This window comes from Natator depressus, chromosome 8 (genome assembly GCF_965152275.1).
Source record: "Natator depressus isolate rNatDep1 chromosome 8, rNatDep2.hap1, whole genome shotgun sequence".
In the NCBI taxonomy this organism is placed as follows: Eukaryota; Metazoa; Chordata; order Testudines; family Cheloniidae; genus Natator; species Natator depressus.
Window position 1 is genome coordinate 39,602,899 of NC_134241.1, and position 17,664 is coordinate 39,620,562.

At 46.3% G+C, this 17,664-nt stretch overlaps 1 long non-coding RNA gene across 1 annotated transcript in view; it reads left to right on the forward strand.

Annotated features, from left to right (window-relative positions):
• The first annotated feature begins 5,005 nt into the window (after window positions 1-5,005).
• Window positions 5,006-17,664, forward strand: part of LOC141992809 (uncharacterized) — a 29,521-nt gene continuing 16,862 nt past the window's right edge. Inside the window, exon 1 of the long non-coding RNA XR_012640658.1 lies at window positions 5,006-5,362. This is a non-coding gene — a long non-coding RNA (uncharacterized LOC141992809). The remainder of the gene's footprint in view (window positions 5,363-17,664) is intronic.

Below are 17,664 nucleotides of genomic sequence, written 5' to 3' on the forward strand. Positions count from 1 at the left end.
CAGTAGGACTTAGAGGAAGCAGCAGGAATCAGTGGCAGTGGCAAGAGTCAGGGGGCAGTGCGGGAATGTCAGGATGCAGTGGGGAGGTGAGAAGGGGAGTGGCAGGGTGTTGGAGGCAGTGGCGGATTATCAGGGGGCAATGGCAGGGTACCAGGGGTGGCAGAAGTCAGGAGGCAGTGGTGACCAGTTAGGGGCAGTGGCGGGGTGTCAGGGGGAGCAGTAGGAGTCAGGGGGCAGTGACAAGCAGCCAGGGGCAGTGGCAACCAGTTAGGGGCAGTGGTGGAGTGTCAAGGGGCTTGATGAGCAGTCAGGGGGAGCGGCAGGACTCAGGGGGCAGTGATGAGCAGTCAGAGGGAGCAGCGGGAGTCAGGGGGCACTGGTGAGGAGTTATGGGGCAGTGACAAGAGTCAGGGGGCAGTGATGAGCAGTCAGGGGGAGCAGCGGGCGTCAGGGGGAGTGGTGGGAGTCAGGGGGCACTGGTGAGGAGTTATGGGGCAGTGAGGAGCAGTCGGGGGCAGTGAGGAGCAGTCAGGAGGAGCAGCGGGCGTCAGGAGGCACTGGTGAGGAGTTATGGGGCAGTGACAAGAGTCAGGGGGCAGTGAGGAGCAGTCAGGGGGAGCAGCAGGCGTCAGGGGGAGCGGCGGGATTCAGGGGGCACTGGTGAGGAGTTATGGGGCAGTCACAAGAGTCAGGGGGCGGTGAGGAGCAGTCAGGGGGGAGCAGCGGGCGTCAGGGGGAGTGGTGGGCGTCAGGGGGCACTGGTGAGGAGTTATGGGGCAGTGACAAGAGTCAGGGGGCAGTGTGGGGGTGTCAGGATGCAGTAGGGAGGTGTGAGGGGGAGTGGTGGGATGTTAGAGGCAGTGTCAGGAAGTCAGGAGGCAGTGGCAGATTATCAGGGGGGCAGTGGTGGGGTGTCAGCGCAAGCAGTGGGAGTCAGCAGCAGTCAGTCAGAGGGTAGTGGGGGGCTGTCAAGTTTCCTTCCCCACTCTGAACGCTAGAGTACAGATGTGGGGACCTGCATGAAAACCTCCTAAGCTTACTTTTACCAGCTTAGGTTAAAACTTCCCCAAGGTACAAACTATTTTACCTTTTGCCCTTGGACTTTCGCTCCCACCACCAAACGTCTAATACCGGTTACTGGGAAAGAGTTCTTTTGGAAACGTCTTTCCGCCCAAAATCCTCCCAAATCTTAACCCCCCTTTCCTGGGGAAGGTTTGATAAAAATCCTCACCACCTTGCATAGGTGACCACAGACCCAAACCCTTGAATCTTAAGAACAATGAAAAAGCATTCAGTTTCTTAAAAGAAGAATTTTAATAGAAGAAAAAATAAAAAGAATCACCTCTGTGAAATCAGGATGGTAAATACCTTACAGGGTAATCAGATTCAAAAGATAGAGAATCCCTCTAGGCAAAACCTTAAGTTACAAAAAGACACAAAAACAGGAATATCCATTCCATTCAGCACATCTTATTTTCTCAGCCATTTGAAGAAAACAGAATCTAACGCATATCTAGCTAGATTACTTACTAAGTTCTAAGACTCCATTCCTGTTCTGTCCCCGGCAAAAGCATCACACAGACAGACACAGACCCTTTGTTTCTCCCCCCCTCCAGCTTTGAAAGTATCTTGTCTCCTCATTGGTCATTGTGGTCAGGTGCCAGTGAGGTTATCCTAGCTTCTTAACCCTTTACAGGTGAAAGGGTTTTTCCTCTGGCCAGGAGGGATTTTAAAGGTGTTTACCCTTCCCTTTATATTTATGACAGGGGCTGTGAGGGGGAGTAGCAGGAGTGAGAGGGCAATGGCCTCCCCAACAAGTGCTGTCATCCTAGGCCAGTTTCCTGCTGAGTGATCTCAGCACCAAGCCACTGTTATTGTCACACCAGAGGTTTTGGCCCTGCTTTTACCATTTTTGCCTGTGTGTTTGATTTTTCCTACTTCTCATCTGGTGTGGTCTCTGCCCCATTCTCCCTGTGTCCCTGTCATCCCTGTAAACCATCCCGTTTACTCTGTGCTTTCTCCTGCCTTTTCTGAGTCTCTCTCTGCCCCTTTGGTTTTCTTATTCTCGTTCCCCGGATCAGACTTGCCAGAGAGGCCCAGCGGAGTGGCTGTCATTCTTCTGTGCCCCGTCTCAGAGGGACAACCAGGACTGCACACCATATGTAGATGGGGTGATCCACTGATCAGTACAATGGCGTTGCAGGATTTTCTGCATTCTGACATTTTGCTTGATGTTGTGACTGCAGCTACCTGTTGAGCAGAAGTCTCCTGGAGCTGGCTGGTAACACCGAGGCCCTTTCCTGCATTGACACACTTTGTTTAGATCCCTGTCAGGTGCTTGGGGAGTTCAGATGATTCCCTCCAGTGTGCGGTACTTTGCATTTGTCAGCCTGGAACTTTTTTGGCCTCATGCAACCCAGTCACCCAGCTTGGCTAGGTCCCTCAGAAGCTCTTCACACTCTGACTACATGAAATGATTATAATGAAGCTCATTTTTTGTCCATGTTCTTATTTTTCCTGATGCTGGATTGTGTCTCTTTGGCAAAGCCCTGAGCTGAGCTGTGCAGAGCCCCATTTCCCAGGAGCAGCTGCAGAGATGTTCTGTGAGCCATGTGGTGCTACAGCCGGGGAAGACCCAGGGCTGACTGTGTCCCCTGGGAAACGTTAGGGAGCTGTCCCTGTGCTCCGTTCTGCCTGGCCAGTGTTGGGGGCTGGGGCACCTGAAAACTGGCTAGGCAGAATGTAGCCTGTCATGATCAAGGGCCAGATTCTGCCACTCCAAGGCTAGGGTCAGTAGCTCATTCATCCCTGAAGCCCTGAGGTGAGGTGCAAGAAAAGGTGCTACCCCAGGCACAGCACCAGGATGGTCCCAGATAAATAGCAACACCTGACATTCACACAGCCTCTTCTAGCCTCTGGGACAAACATCCAGCAGGCCTGCTGTGCCCCACCCCAATCACACGCAAGGCTCACCCCCGACCACCACTGGGTGGAAGGAGGCAGCTATTCACTGCAACACTACATGGTCCAGGGAGAGAAGAATAGAAACAGAGCATCCTCTGGCAAGCTCAGAGGGACGTCCCCTGGGCAGCACCTGATGAGCTCAGATGGTGGGCACGTTGCCATCCCAGTGCACCCCCGCTTGGGGCACAGCCAGGCTATCCAGACACCATGAACTGTGGTTCACAAGTAAATCACCTCCAGTCTTTAAACCACACTTCCCATCTCTGAGGGTCTGAGATATTTAACTTATGCAGCTTCCCCCAGAGAAGGGCTCTTCCAGCCCTCCTCCTTGGGGCTGGGGCATTTCAGAATTGGCCACCCTGCCCCAGAGCTTGGGGCTGGGGATTGCCTCTCAAGCTGCTCCCTCCTTTGCACAGATGGTGCCCCTTGTTGGGTTGTGCTTGTTACCTCAGGCCAGCCCCTTCCCAGCTGCCTCTTCTCACCTTCGTCCATTTTCTCCCTGGACTGGGAGAGCCCGGCAGGCATCCCCCTTTCATGCCAGCGTCTCCTGCTCTGAGGAAAGAGGCACAATAGATTCAGTCCGCTCTGTCCCAGCACTGGTTCTGGCTGGAGAGATGGCAGCCTCGCCTGCCTTCTCTGCAGGGTGCCCAGTCCCCGGCCCTTATACGAGTTGTGATGAATGCTATATTGTATTGTGCACTCAGTGGCACCACATGCAACACACCTTATGTAAAGGAACCTCAGCCATACCCAGCACAGGCACAGCCTTAGAGGAGCTAAAGATCTGGGCTGCACCTCACTCAGGGGGAAGCGCTGTAGCTAGGCCATCTCTGGTACAGAAACATGATGGGCAGAGTGGCACAGGTTTCCTCCAAACCCACAGACTGTTCCCCTTGGCCACTTCCACTCTCCCCATATCTGCCTTTGTCATTTTCCTAGGCTCTCGGGTACCTAACCTTAAATGGGCCATGCTACAGGACAGGGGTAGGATGACTCCTAAGCCCTTGTACCCTTAAGGGGACAGGCACCCCTATTGCAGCTGGATTTGCTAGATACCAGGCACAAGCTGCTATTTGCACTGACAGCCCTCTCATCACCTCTCGTTGTCAACACCACAATAAGTCCTGCTACCACCAAGTTGCCATGTGCCAAGTAGTGGTGCAGACCTAAATGATTACAGAAAATTTGCAACCCAATGTTTCAAGCTTAAAGCTCTCTTCATTTTTCTCTAATGCTCCCTACTATGTGTGCCATAGGGCAGTGGGCAACATGCAGGTGATCTAGAGTGCTTCACTGAAAGACCCCCAAGGGATATTTGAAATTTCATGGCTACAACATGAGAACCATTATCTTAAATGATCTTTTCAGGAAAACCATGAGTGGCAACTAGCATTGTCAATTAATCACAGTTAACTCATGTGATTAATTAAAAAAATTAATCACAATTAAAAAATTATTATTTTTATTACAAATATTTGCACTGTAAAAATGATAAATGAAATAAACAGTATTTTTCAATTCACCTCATACAAGTACTGTAGTTCACTCTCTTTATCGTGAAAGTGCAACTTACAAATGTAGAATTTTTTTTTACATAACTGACCTCAAAACCAAAACAATGTAATACTTCAGAGCCTAAAAGTCCACTCAGTCCTACTTCTTGTTCAGCCAATCGCTAAGAGAAACAAGTTTGTTTACATTTACAGGAGATAATGCTGCCCACTTCTTATTTACAATGCCACCTGAAAGTGAGAACAGGCATTCGCATGGCACTTTTGTAGCTGGCATTGCAAGGTATTTACATGCCAGATATGCTAAACATTTGTATGCCCCTTCATGCTTCAGACACCATTCCAGAGGACATGCAACCATGCTGATGATGCTTATTAAAAATTATGTGATAATTACTTGTGACTGAACTCCTTGAGGGAGAATTGTATGTCTCCTGCTCTGTTTTACCCGCATTCCACCATATATTCATGTTATAGCAGTTTTGGATGATGACCCAGCACATATTCATTTTAAGAACACTTTCACTGCAGATCTGACAAAATGCAAAGAAGGTACCAATGTGAGATTTCTAAAGATAGCTACAGCACTAGAACCAAGGTTTAAGAATCTGAAGTGCCTTCCAAAATCTGAGAGAGACAAGATGTGGAGCATGCTTTCAAAAATCCTAAAAGATCAACACTATGATGTGGAAACTACAGAACCCGAACCACCAAAAAAGAAAATCAACCTTCTGCAGGTGGTATCTGACTCAGATGATGAAAATGAACATGCATCAATCTGCACTACTTTGGATCTTTATCAAGCAGAACCCATCATCAGCATGGAAGCATGTCCTCTGGAATGGTGGTTGAAGCATGAAGGGACATATGAATCTGTAGTGCATCAGGTATGTAAATATCTTGCGACACCAGCTACAACAGTGCCATGCAAACACCTGCTCTCACATTCAGGTGACATTGTAAACAAGAAGAGGGCAGCATTATCTCTGCAAATGTAAACAAACTTATTTGTCTGAGTAACTGGCTGAACAAGTAGGACTGTGGGGAGGGATAGCTCAGTGGTTTGAGCATTAGCCTGTGTCATAAATATAAAGGAAAGGGTAAACCCCTTTAAACTCCCTCCTGGCCAGAGGAAAAATCCTCTCACCTGTAGAGGGTTAAGAAGCTAAAGGTAACCTCGCTGGCACCTGACCAAAATGACCAATGAGGAGACAAGATACTTTCAAAACCTGGGAGGAGGGAGAAAAACAAAGGGTCTGTGTCTGTCTGCGTGATGCTTTTGCCGGAGACAGAACAGGAATGGCGCCTTAGAACTTAGTAAGTAATCTAGCTAGGTATGTGTTAGATTATGATTTCTTTAAATGGCTGAGAAAATAGCTGTGCTGAATAGAATGAATATTCCTGTCTGTGTGTCTTTTTTGTAACTTAAGGTTTTGCCTAGAGGTATTCTCTATGTTTTGAATCTAATTACCCTGTAAGGTATTCACCCTCCTGATTTTACAGAGGTGATTCTTTTTTACTTCTGTTAAAAGTCTTCTTGTAAGGAAACTGAATGCTTTTTCATTGTTCTCAGATCCAAGGGTTTGGGTCTGTGGTCACCTATGCAAATTGGTGAGGATTTTTACCAAACCTTCCCGAGGAAGTGGGGTGCAAGGGTTGGGAGGATTTTGGAGGGAAAGACGTGTCCAAACTACGTTTTCTCAGGAACCCAGATTAAGTTTGGTGGTGGCAGTGGAAGTCCAAGGGCAAAGGGTAAAAAATAGTTTGTACCTTGGGGAAGTTTTAACCTAAGCTGGTAAAAGTAAGCTTAGGAGGTTTTCATGCAGGTCCCCACATCTGTACCCTAGAGTTCAGAGTGGGGAAGGAACCTTGACAGCCTGCCAAACCCAGGGTTGTGAGTTCAATCCTTGTAGCGGGTCATTTAGGGATCTGGGGCAAAAATTGGGGATTGGTCCTGCTTTGAGCAGGGGGTTGGACTAGATGACCTCCTGAGGTCCCTTCCAACCCTGATATTCTATGATTCTATGACTGAGTGGACTTGTAGGCTTTACATTATTTTGTTTTACATTATTTTGTTTTTTAATGCATTTTTTGTACATAATTCTATGTTTGTAAGTTCAACTTTCATGATAAAGAGATTTCACTACAGTATTAGGTACAGTATTAGGTGAATTGAAAAATACTATTTCTTTTGTTTTTTACAGTGCAAATATTTGTAATCAAAAATAAATATAAAGCGAGCACTGTATATTTTGTATTCTGTGTTGTAATTGAAATCAATATGAAAATGTAGAAAACACCCAAAAATATTTAAATAAATAACATTCTATTATTGTTTAACAGTGTAATCATGCAATTAATCACAATTAATTTTTTTAATCGCTTGACAGCCCTAGTGACAACATATCCTGCACTGCCTAGCTAACCCAAGCAGCAGGCATGTTCATGTTCTCTCCAACAATAAACCTCAGCCATAAGCAAAGTACATTTGCTTTTTCAGAACAGTCTTTGGAAGGATTTAGTGGCTCATTTCTATAGGTGACATGGAGCAGTTTCTGGCATGTTTTGGTAGACTCTCCAAAACAGAGGTCTCTATCCTGGTCTAAACCTGGCCATCAAAAACAACCTTTAGTGAAACTCTGCATTTTCAAGATGCCTTAGTGGTGGCTGTTCGTATAATTCCTCCTGTGTCCTAGGTCTTTGGTATCACTACCCTCATATTCCAGAATGTGCAAACATTCTCCACTGATCAGCTCATTTTTTGAGAAGGGTGAGAGCAGTGTCTGTGAATGGACCATTGGTGGATGGTAGATTGCATCACTTTACCCAAAATAGAGTTGTTTGTGTCGTTTCTAGGCCTCTGTCTTTGGCTTTAATGGGAAGGGCTCTAGCAAAGAGTCTGTACGCAGCTGATTTTACTTCCCTCCACTTTCAGCAATATAAATAAACATGCCTATGTGCAAATAAAAGCAGCAGGTAGCAGATGCTGGAATCCAATTGAAACAGTAACAAATGTCATTTCTGAGTGACAATGCATTACTCATTAATGCTTCAGGGAGACTTCACTAAGGCACATCTTCCCCAGCGTTCAGACCTCCAGTGCCTGGCTTGGGAAGGATGCTTCTGGAAACTCACTGTGTATATGAGCACACATGTGAGTGCAAGTGAGCACACATGAAAGAATGTGTGGGTAAGGGAATACATGGGGATAAGTCCTTGTGTACACGAGTGAGGGTTTGCTGAGAGATCTGTACCAGTATAGCTATGCCAGCAAACCTCCCTAGTGGAGGTTCATAGGGAGGGTATATTGGCAAAAGAGTACTTTGGGCACTATAGATTATACCAGTTAGGGTTGGAAGAGACCTCAGGAGGTCATCTAGTCCAATTCCCTGCTCAAAGCAGGACCAACACCAGCTAAATCATCCCAGCCAGGGCTTTGTCAAGTCGTGCCTTAAAAACCTTTAAGGATGGAGATTCCACCACCTCCCTAGGTAACCCATTCCAGTGCTTCACCACCCTCCTAGTGAAATAGTGTTTCCTAATATCCAACCTAGACCTCCCCCACTGCAACTTGAGACCGTTGCTTCTTGTTCTGTCATCTGCCACCACTTAGAACAGCCTAGCTCCATCCTCTTTGGAACCCCCCTTCAGGTAATTGAAGGCTGCTATCAAATCCCCCCTCACACTTCTCTTCTGCAGACTAAATAACCCCAGTTCCCTCAGCCTCTCCTTGTAAGTCAAGTGCCCCAGCCCCCTAATCATTTTCGTTGCCCTCCGCTGGACTCTCTCCAATTTGTCCACATCCCTTCTGTAGTGGGGGGACGACAACTGGATGCAATACCCCAGGTGTGGTCTCACCAGTGCTGAACAGAGGAGAATAATCACCTCCCTCGATCTTCTGGCAATGCTCCTACTAATACAGCCCAATATGCCATTGGCCTTCTTGGCAACAAGGGCACACTGCTGACTCATATCCAGCTAATCACCAGGTCCTTTTCTGCAGAACTGCTGCTTAGCCAGTCGGTCCCCAGCCTGTAACAGTGCATGGGATTCTTCCATCCTAAGTGCAGGACTCTGCACTTGTCCTTGTTGAACCTCATCAGATTTCTTTTGGCCCAGTCCTCTAATTTGTCTAGGTCACTCTGGACCCTATCCCTACCCTCCAGCGTATCTACCTCTCCTCACAGCATAGTGTCTTCTATGAACTTGCTGAGGGTGCAATTAATCCCATCATCCAGATCATTAATAATGCATTACTCATTAACGCTTCAGGAAGACTTCACTAAGGCACATCTTCCCCAGCTTGAACAAAACAAGTTATATTGCCAAAAACACCTTGCTGCCAGTATGACTGTGTCTACACTAGGGCTTTGGCCAGCACAACTATGCCTGCCATTGGGAAGGGGGGATTTTGCACACTCTTAGGGTATGTCTACACTGCAAAGTTGTTGACAAAACTTTTGTCTTTCACGAGTACTTTAAAAAGTCCCCCCGTGAAAGACAAAGTTTTGCCGATGCAAGTGGCAGTGTGAACACGGCTTTGTCGGCAGGAGCGCTCTCCTGCCGACAAAGCAAACACTACTCAAGGGGCTGGAAGTAATTTGTCGGCAAAAGTGCTGACAAAGTACCGACAAAAAGCGTTTACACATGCTGACTTTTAGTGACAAGGCTGTGTTGACACAGCCTTGTCGCTAAAAACTGCGTGGTGTAGACAAACCCTTAACAGGATTTGCTATTTTGGCAAAATTTTGAAGGTGTCCCAGGCCTAGGGCCTGGCCTACACCAAAGAAAATAGGTATCTTCACCTTGGAGGTTGGAATATTTAGTGCCTACAATACTTGCAAAACACCTTGTTTCTACACATGCAAATGCTCTGAGCCTTACACAGGAGCTGCCAAAACCACTGCTATTGCACTACTTCCAAGCCTGTCCAGATAACCCCTCTTCTCAGAATAATAGCAATATCAGGTTGGCAGGGACCTCAAGAGGTCATCAAGTCCATCCCCCTGCGCTGAGACAGGACCGAGGAAACCTAGACCATTCCAAAAGGGTTTGTCCAACCTGTTCTTAAAAACCTCCTGTGATGGGGATTCCACAGCCTCCCTTGAAAGCCTGTTCCAGAGCTTCACTCCCCTGAGAGTTAGAAAGTTTTCCCCAGTATCAAACCTAAATCTCCCTTGCTGCAGATTAAGTCTATTGCTTCTTGGCCTACCTTCAGTGGACATGGAGAACAGTTGACTCCGTCCTCTTTATAACGGTACATAATATATATGGACTGCCCAGTTTTTTTAACCTTTCCTCAGAGGTCAGGTTTTCTAAGCCTTTTATCATTTTTGTTACTCTCATCTGGACTCTCTCCAGTTTGCCCACATCTTTCCTAAAGAGTAGTCCCCAGTATTGGACACAGTACTCCAGCTGAGACCTCTCCAGTGCCAAGTAGAATGGAACAGTTACTTTCCTTGTCTTACCTTTCGCCTGTTAATACACCCCAGAATTATATTTTTTTTGCAACTGCTCCACATTGTTGGCTCATATTCATATTCATGCTATACCATGATATCACCCCTCCTTTTTAGCTTATTTTTACCCCGAGACTTTCAACTGATCTGACTCTCTCCTCCTTCTGGACCTCAGAACAAGTGTATATATTCTTGATGTATAATGCAATGCCTCCTCCCTTTTTATCCTGCTTGTCCTTCCTGAACAGCTATCCACTCTATCCCAATACTCCAGTCATGAGAATTATCCCACTGTGATGCCAATTAAGTTACAATTTAGCTTATGTACTAATACTCCCAGTTCTTCCTGTTTATTCTCCTTACTCCTTACATTTGGGTACAAACATCGGAGATGTTGAGCAGATTACCCCACTGGTTTCCCCGTTGTTGCTCCTATGACTCTACAGTAATTTACATGCCCCCCTCCCCTAAGTTAAGGTTGTCTTTTTTTCTACTTACCTGTGGTCTTTTGTCACCTGTCCCCTTTGAACCTAGTTTAAAGCCCCCCTCACTAGGCTGGTGAGTCAGTGCATGAAGATGCTCTTCCCCTTCTTGGTCAGGTGGACCCCATCTCTTCCCAGCATCCTAGAACAGCATCCCATGGCCAAGAAGTCCAAAACCCTCCCATCAGCAACCAAACACTCATCTCCAGGATGCATGTATCCCTGCCTGGACTCTTAACTTCAACCAGGTATGCATGCACTGATGCACCACTCACTGCTGCAATGCCCATGTGAAAGGGCACCACACAGGGGACAGCTGCTCTTACCAGGACAGGTGTCTTTTGTCTTCTTTGCTTTTTGCATCTTTTGGTCACACTTGTACCAAATGACTGGAGGATAGCTAATGTAATGCCAATTTTTTAAAAGGGTTCCAGAAGCAATCCCAGCAATTACAGGCCGGTAAGCCTGACTTCAGTTCTGGGAAAACTGGTTGAATTTTGAAGAACAAAATTAGAATCTATAGTAAAGAGCAACAAACAGAGATGAACATAATTGGGGAAGAGTCAACATGTTTTTTGTAAAGGGAAATCATGCCTCACCAATCTACTAGAATTATTTGAGGAGGTCAAGAAGCATGTGGAGAAGGGGGAATCCAGTGGATATAGTGTACTTAGATTTTCAGAAAGTCTTTGACAAGGTCCCTCACCAAAGGCTCTTAAACAAAGTGAGCTGTCATGGGATAAGAGAGAAGGTCCTCTTATGGATTGGTAACTGGTTAAAAGTTAGGAAACAAAGGGTAGGAATAAATGGTCAGTTTTCAGAATGGAGAGCAGTATATAGTGGTGTCCCCCAGGGGTTTGTACCAGGCCCAGTCCTATTCAACATATTCATAAGTGATCTGGAAAAAGGGGCAAAATTTGCAGATGATACAAAGCTACTCAAGATAGCTAAGTCCCAAGCAGACTGTGAAGAGCTACTTAAAGATCTCTCAAAACTGGCTGACTGGGCAACAAAATGGCTGATGAAATTCAATGCTGATAATTGCAAAGTAATGCACATTGGAAAACATAATCACAACTATACATATAAAATGATGGGGTCTAAATGAGCTGTTGCCACTCAAGAAAGAGATCTTGGAGTCATTGTGGATAGCTCTCTGAAAACATCCACTCAATGTGCAGCATCATTCAAAAAAGCAAACATAATGTTGGGAATCATTAACACAGAGATAGATAATAAGACAGAAAATATCATATTGCCTCTATATAAATCCACGGTACACCCGCATCTTGAATACTGCATGCAGATGTGGTCACCCCATCTCAAAAAAGATATATTAGAATTGGAAAAGGTTCAGAAAAGGGCAACGAAAATTATAAGGGTATGGAACAGCTGCCATATGAGGAGAGATTTTAAAAACTGGGACTTTTCAGCTTGGAAAAGAGACGACTAAGGGGGAATATGATACAGGTCTATAAAATCATGACTGATGTGGAGAAACTAGAGAAGGAAGTGTTATTTACTTCTCATAACACAAGAACTAGGGGTCACCAAATGAAATTTCATAGGCAGCAGGTTTAAAACAAACAAAAGGAAGTATTTTTTCATACAACGCACAGTCAACCTGTGGAACTCCTTGCCAGAGGATGTTGTGAAGGCCAAGACTATAACAGGGTTCAAAAAAGAACTAGAGAAGTTCATGGAGGATAGGTCCATCAATGGCTAGTAACCAGGATGGGCAGGGATGATGTCCTAGCCTCTGTTTGCCAGAAGCTGGGAATGAGTGACAGGGATTGGATCACTTGAAGATTATCTGTTCTGTTCATTCCCTCTGGGGCACCTGGAATTGGCCACTGTCGAAAGACAGGATACTGGGCTAGATGAACCCATGGTCTGACCCAGTATGGTCGTTCTTATGTTCTTATGTTTATATTAAGGTTCCTTTTATAAATAAATGGGTTAATAAGTGATTAATAAATGTTTTTAAAATAGTTAATCAATTGTTTTAGATTGCTTACTACCATGGCTTAAAACACCTTTCACTGAAAACTTGTAAGCATATATAACAGAAGCTACGAATGTCTGTAATGCGCTTATAACACCTATTCATGCTTTCTAACTGGAGCCTTCATCTGAAATGGGCAAACCCATTATTTCGTTTTTGTAAATAAATAACCATTTGTAAAGGTTTGGTAAGGTCTAGCTGTCTGAGGCACATCTGTGCCCTCCAGCACTGGGGTGTGTTCAAAGTCGTCAGTGGATTTACGCTTACCTGCTGTGAGGCAGGGCCGGGATGTTATTTCCATTGTACAGATGAGAATTGAGGCCCAGAGGAACTGTGGCTGTCTTCACTGATGAAACAGGCCTGTTTGTACTGTGGGACAATGAATATGCATTTGCTATCCTGCTATAAAATCCTAGTGGAGACAAGCCTCCCAAGTTGTACCATGAGGCAGACTAGGCAAGAGTCTAGAGCAGTAAACGCTGCAAGTGCCTTGTCTCCACTAGGATTTTACAGCCAGGCAAATAGGGAGTTTTCATTAGCTCACTGTAAAAACCCACCTTTTGTGTCAGCGGTGGAGCCATCTTGTCTCCCAAGCCCTAGGCTAGCGCTCCAGGCACAGGACCGTTCTCCTCAGAGAGGAAGAGAAGCTAGTCGACTTAATGATGGCTGGAAAATGGCATCCATATTCCTTAGTAGCTTAGACATCACTGAGAAAAGCATCAGCTCTCTAAAGTGTGGCATCGTGCTGTGGATTTGGCCTGGCTGTTAAAAGAATTTACCAAAGACAGAAGTCATTGCAGATTATATTTTCTATCAGTGTTTTATTTTCTGCATTAGCTTCAGTGGTGAAGAATCTTGTCTGTTTGTTAAATAATAGCGATTTCATAAACATCTGACTATCCCTGCCCTGCATGAACCAATATAAAACTATCTAATCTCTCAATTAGCATTTTTAAAGCCCTTATCACCATGGACTCAAAGCACCATGAATCAAAGTAAGTGGATTATAAACCAGACAGGCCGCCTGGGGGGAGCCAGGAAAAGCTTCTGTTTTGAGTTTCGTGATGCAATGTGATTTCATTGGGCCCTACAAAGGGACATGCTAGACAGTTCACAAACTGTCCAGAAGGAGCCATGTTAATATATTTTAATTTCAAGAAGTACTCGGTTTACTCAAACTGTTCAGAGCACCTCCAAATTGTCAGTGAGCGAACCCCCAAAACGTAAAAGTGTGAGGTGTTACAAGGGGTCTGAAAATCAGCTTTCTAGTGGACTCCTGGCTGCTGCCTTAACCATGGTGTGGTCATTGACACTCTACTTGAAACCATGCTCACCTGGAGGAAAAAAAGTGTGGTCCTGACCCTGCAGTGAGACAGACATAGGTCTCTAGCTCTTGAATTAAAGAAAGAGATCTGTGAGCTTTCCCCAGAAATGCAAAGATCCTCATAGTGGCTGCCCCAAAGAGTTTACCATCTGAGGCTTTGTCTCCATGGGAAAATTGACCAGAATAGCTATTCTGGAATGGGTCTCTGTGTGGATACTTTTCCAGAATAAAAGTAACTACTCAGAGTATTATAGGGAATAAAGTGACTTTTATTCTGGATTAGAGTGTCTATACAGGGAGCTATTCGGGATTGTTTATTCTGCAGTAGCTATCTTGGTCAACTGCCTCTCTCTCTCTCTCCATCTCTCTCTCTCACACATACCTGTAGCAATTTTCTGTTGCTATGTGGAGTCATTTACACTAATGCACCATGGGCATAAAACTGTACAACACCAGAATGGCAGCATTGTGCAGCCACTGTGCATTGGTGTGATAAATACATTCCTGTGGGAAATTCTAATGCACCCCCATCGCTATGCAGTATCTTCCCCTCATTAAGTATTCAGCCAATTAGTCCAGTTCTGCGTTCTTAGATTATTGCACAGCATCTCCACATCAGTCACACTGGCTATTTGGCTTCAGTGTCCAAAGCAAGTAGCAGAGAACGTGGTTACTAATAGCTGAGTTGCAGGTCTGCTCAGGAGTGACCACAGACCAATGTCAGAGACATTGCCATAGGGCAGCCTTGGGGAAAGTGAGGACTGGAAAAGGGCAAGAATAGGCAGATTCAGTTTGTAGGTAACACTAAGTGCGGAGGTATCACAAACAAATTGTCAAGGGATTTGGAGGGAGGGGCTGAGTAGGGAGCCAGGCAGGAGAGCTAGGAACGTAGATCCAGCTAGGAACATGCTAATTAATACAGCTGGAGAAATTAATCTGAAAAAACAATTCTCTGGGGAGGACTGGAAAAGGAGTTTTACCAGCGACTGGACTGTCTTCGTGTCGTTCATGTGATTCTTGTTTGCAATGTATGGGGAATAACCCTGTGTCAAGGACTCACAGGTCATGCCCACTCTTGGCCCATACGGTCCCTGGCGGGGAGCCCCCTTCATTGTTACAGCCCTTCTCAGGGTCCACTCTCTCTTGGGGGTTAAGCCCCTCCACCTCCTGGAACTGCACCTCTCTGAGCCTTAGCACACCTGTCTCTTGACTTCAGGGAGTCCACTCTCTCTGGATCCCCGGGGCCTCCACTCCCAGAAGGAATAATGCAACCGTGTTCTCTAGACTGGAGAGACTCTCAGCCAGGGTAAAACAGGAGGATTTATTGAGCATCTGAACACAGCATAGGAAACTCACAGGGCCCTCAGGCCTGGCCTCCCCCAGCACAGCACATCTAAGTCTCTCCTGCATCCAGGTGGGCTCTGCCTGCTCTCTCTCTCCAGTCCGGAGCCCCCATGCTTTTCCAGCTGGGCATCTGATATCACCAACCCCAAGTCCCACCTCTATCCATTGTCTTCTATCCAGGTAAATAGGGTCGCCTAGGCCTCCTCTCCTCTCATCTGTCGTCATCATAGAATCATAGAATATCAGGGTTGGAAGGGACCTCAGGAGGCCATCTAGTCCAACCCCCTGCTCAAAGCAGCACCAATCCCCAATCAAATCATCCCAGCCAGGGCTTTGTCAAGCCTGACCTTAAAAACTTCTAAGGAAGGAGATTCTACCACCTCCCTAGGTAACGCATTCCAATGTTTCACCACCCTTCTAGTGAAAACGTTTTTCCTAATATCCAACCTAAACCTCCCCCACTGCAACTTGAGACCATTACTCCTTGTCCTGTCCTCTTCTACCACTGAGAATAGTCTAGAACCATCCTCTCTGGAACCACCTCTCAGGTAGTTGAAAGCAGCTATCAAATCCCCCCTCATTCTTCTCTTCTGCAGACTAAACAATCCCAGTTCCCTCAGCCTCTCCTCATAAGTCATGTGTTCCAGACCCCTAATCATTTTTGTTGCCCTTCGCTGGACTCTCTCCAATTTATCCACATCCTTCTTGTAGTGTGGGGCCCAAAACTGGACACAGTACTCCAGATGAGGCCTCACCAATGTTGAATAGAGGGGAACGATCACGTCCCTTGATCTGCTCGCTATGCCCCTACTTCTACATCCCAAAATGCCACTGGCCTTCTTGGCAACAAGGGCACACTGCTGACTCATATCCAGCTTTTCGTCCACTGTAACCCCTAGGTCCTTTTCCGCAGAACTGCTGCCTAGCCATTCGGTCCCTAGTCTGTAGCTGTGCATTGGGTTCTTCCGTCCTAAGTGCAGGACTCTACACTTATCCTTATTGAACCTCATCAGATTTCTTTTGGCCAAATCCTCCAATTTGTCTAGGTCCCTCTGTATCCTATCCCTGCCCTCCAGCGTATCTACCACTCCTCCCAGTTTAGTATCATCCGCAAATTTGCTGAGAGTGCAATCCACACCATCCTCCAGATCATTTATGAAGATATTGAACAAAACCGGCCCCAGGACTGACCCCTGGGGCACTCCACTTGACACTGGCTGCCAACTAGACATGGAGCCATTGATCACTACCCGTTGAGCCCGACAATCTAGCCAACCTTCTACCCACCTTATAGTGCATTCATCCAGCCCATACTTCTTTAACTTGCTGACAAGAATACTGTGGGAGACCGTGTCAAAAGCTTTGCTAAAGTCAAGAAACAATACATCCACTGCTTTCCCTTCATCCACAGAACCAGTAATCTCATCATAGAAGGCGATTAGATTAGTCAGGCATGACCTACCCTTGGTGAATCCATGCTGACTGTTCCTGATCACTTTCCTTTCCTCTAAGTGCTTCAGGATTGATTCCTTGAGGACCTGCTCCATGATTTTTCCGGGGACTGAGGTGAGGCTGACGGGCCTGTAGTTCCCAGGATCCTCCTTCTTCCCTTTTTTAAAGATGGGCACTACATTAGCCTTTTTCCAGTCATCTGGGACTTCCCCCGTTCGCCACGAGTTTTCAGAGATAATGGCCAATGGCTCTGCAATCACATCCGCCAATTCCTTTAGCACTCTCGCATGCAACTCGTCCGGCCCCATGGACTTGTGCACGTCCAGCTTTTCTAAATAGTCCCGAACCACCTCTTTCTCCACAGAGGGCTGGCCATCTACTCCCCATGTTGTGATGCCCAGCGCAGCAGTCTGGGAGCTGTCCTTGTTAGTGAAGACAGAGGCAAAAAAAGCATTGAGCACAATAGCTTTTTCCACATCCTCTGTCACTAGGTTGCCTCCCTCATTCAGTAAGGGGCCCACACTTTCCTTGGCTTTCTTCTTGTTGCCAACATACCTGAAGAAACCCTTCTTGTTACTCTTGACATCTCTTGCTAGCTGCAGCTCCAGGTGCAATTTGGCCCTCCTGATTTCATTCCTACATGCCCGAGCAATATTTTTATACTCTTCCCTGGTCATATGTCCAAACTTCCACTTCTTGTAAGCTTCTTTTTTATGTTTAAGATCCGCTAGGATTTCACCGTTAAGCCAAGCTGGTCGCCTGCCATATTTACTACCTTTTCGACTCATCGGGATGGTTTGTCCCTGTAACCTCAACAGGGATTCCTTGAAATACAGCCAGCTCTCCTGGACTCCTTTCCCCTTCATATTAGTCCCCCAGGGGATCCTACCCATCCACTCCCTGAGGGAGTCGAAGTCTGCTTTCCTGAAGTCCAGGGTCCGTATCCTGCTGCTTACCTTTCTTCCCTGTGTCAGGATCCTGAACTCAACCAACTCATGGTCACTGCCTCCCAGATTTCCGTCCACTTTCCACCTCTGTCCGCCTCTGGCTGGAATTGGCTGGTCAGGTCACCGGGGTCCTCTATTCACAGCCCATTGTCCTCCCACTGGCCAGAACCAGGTGT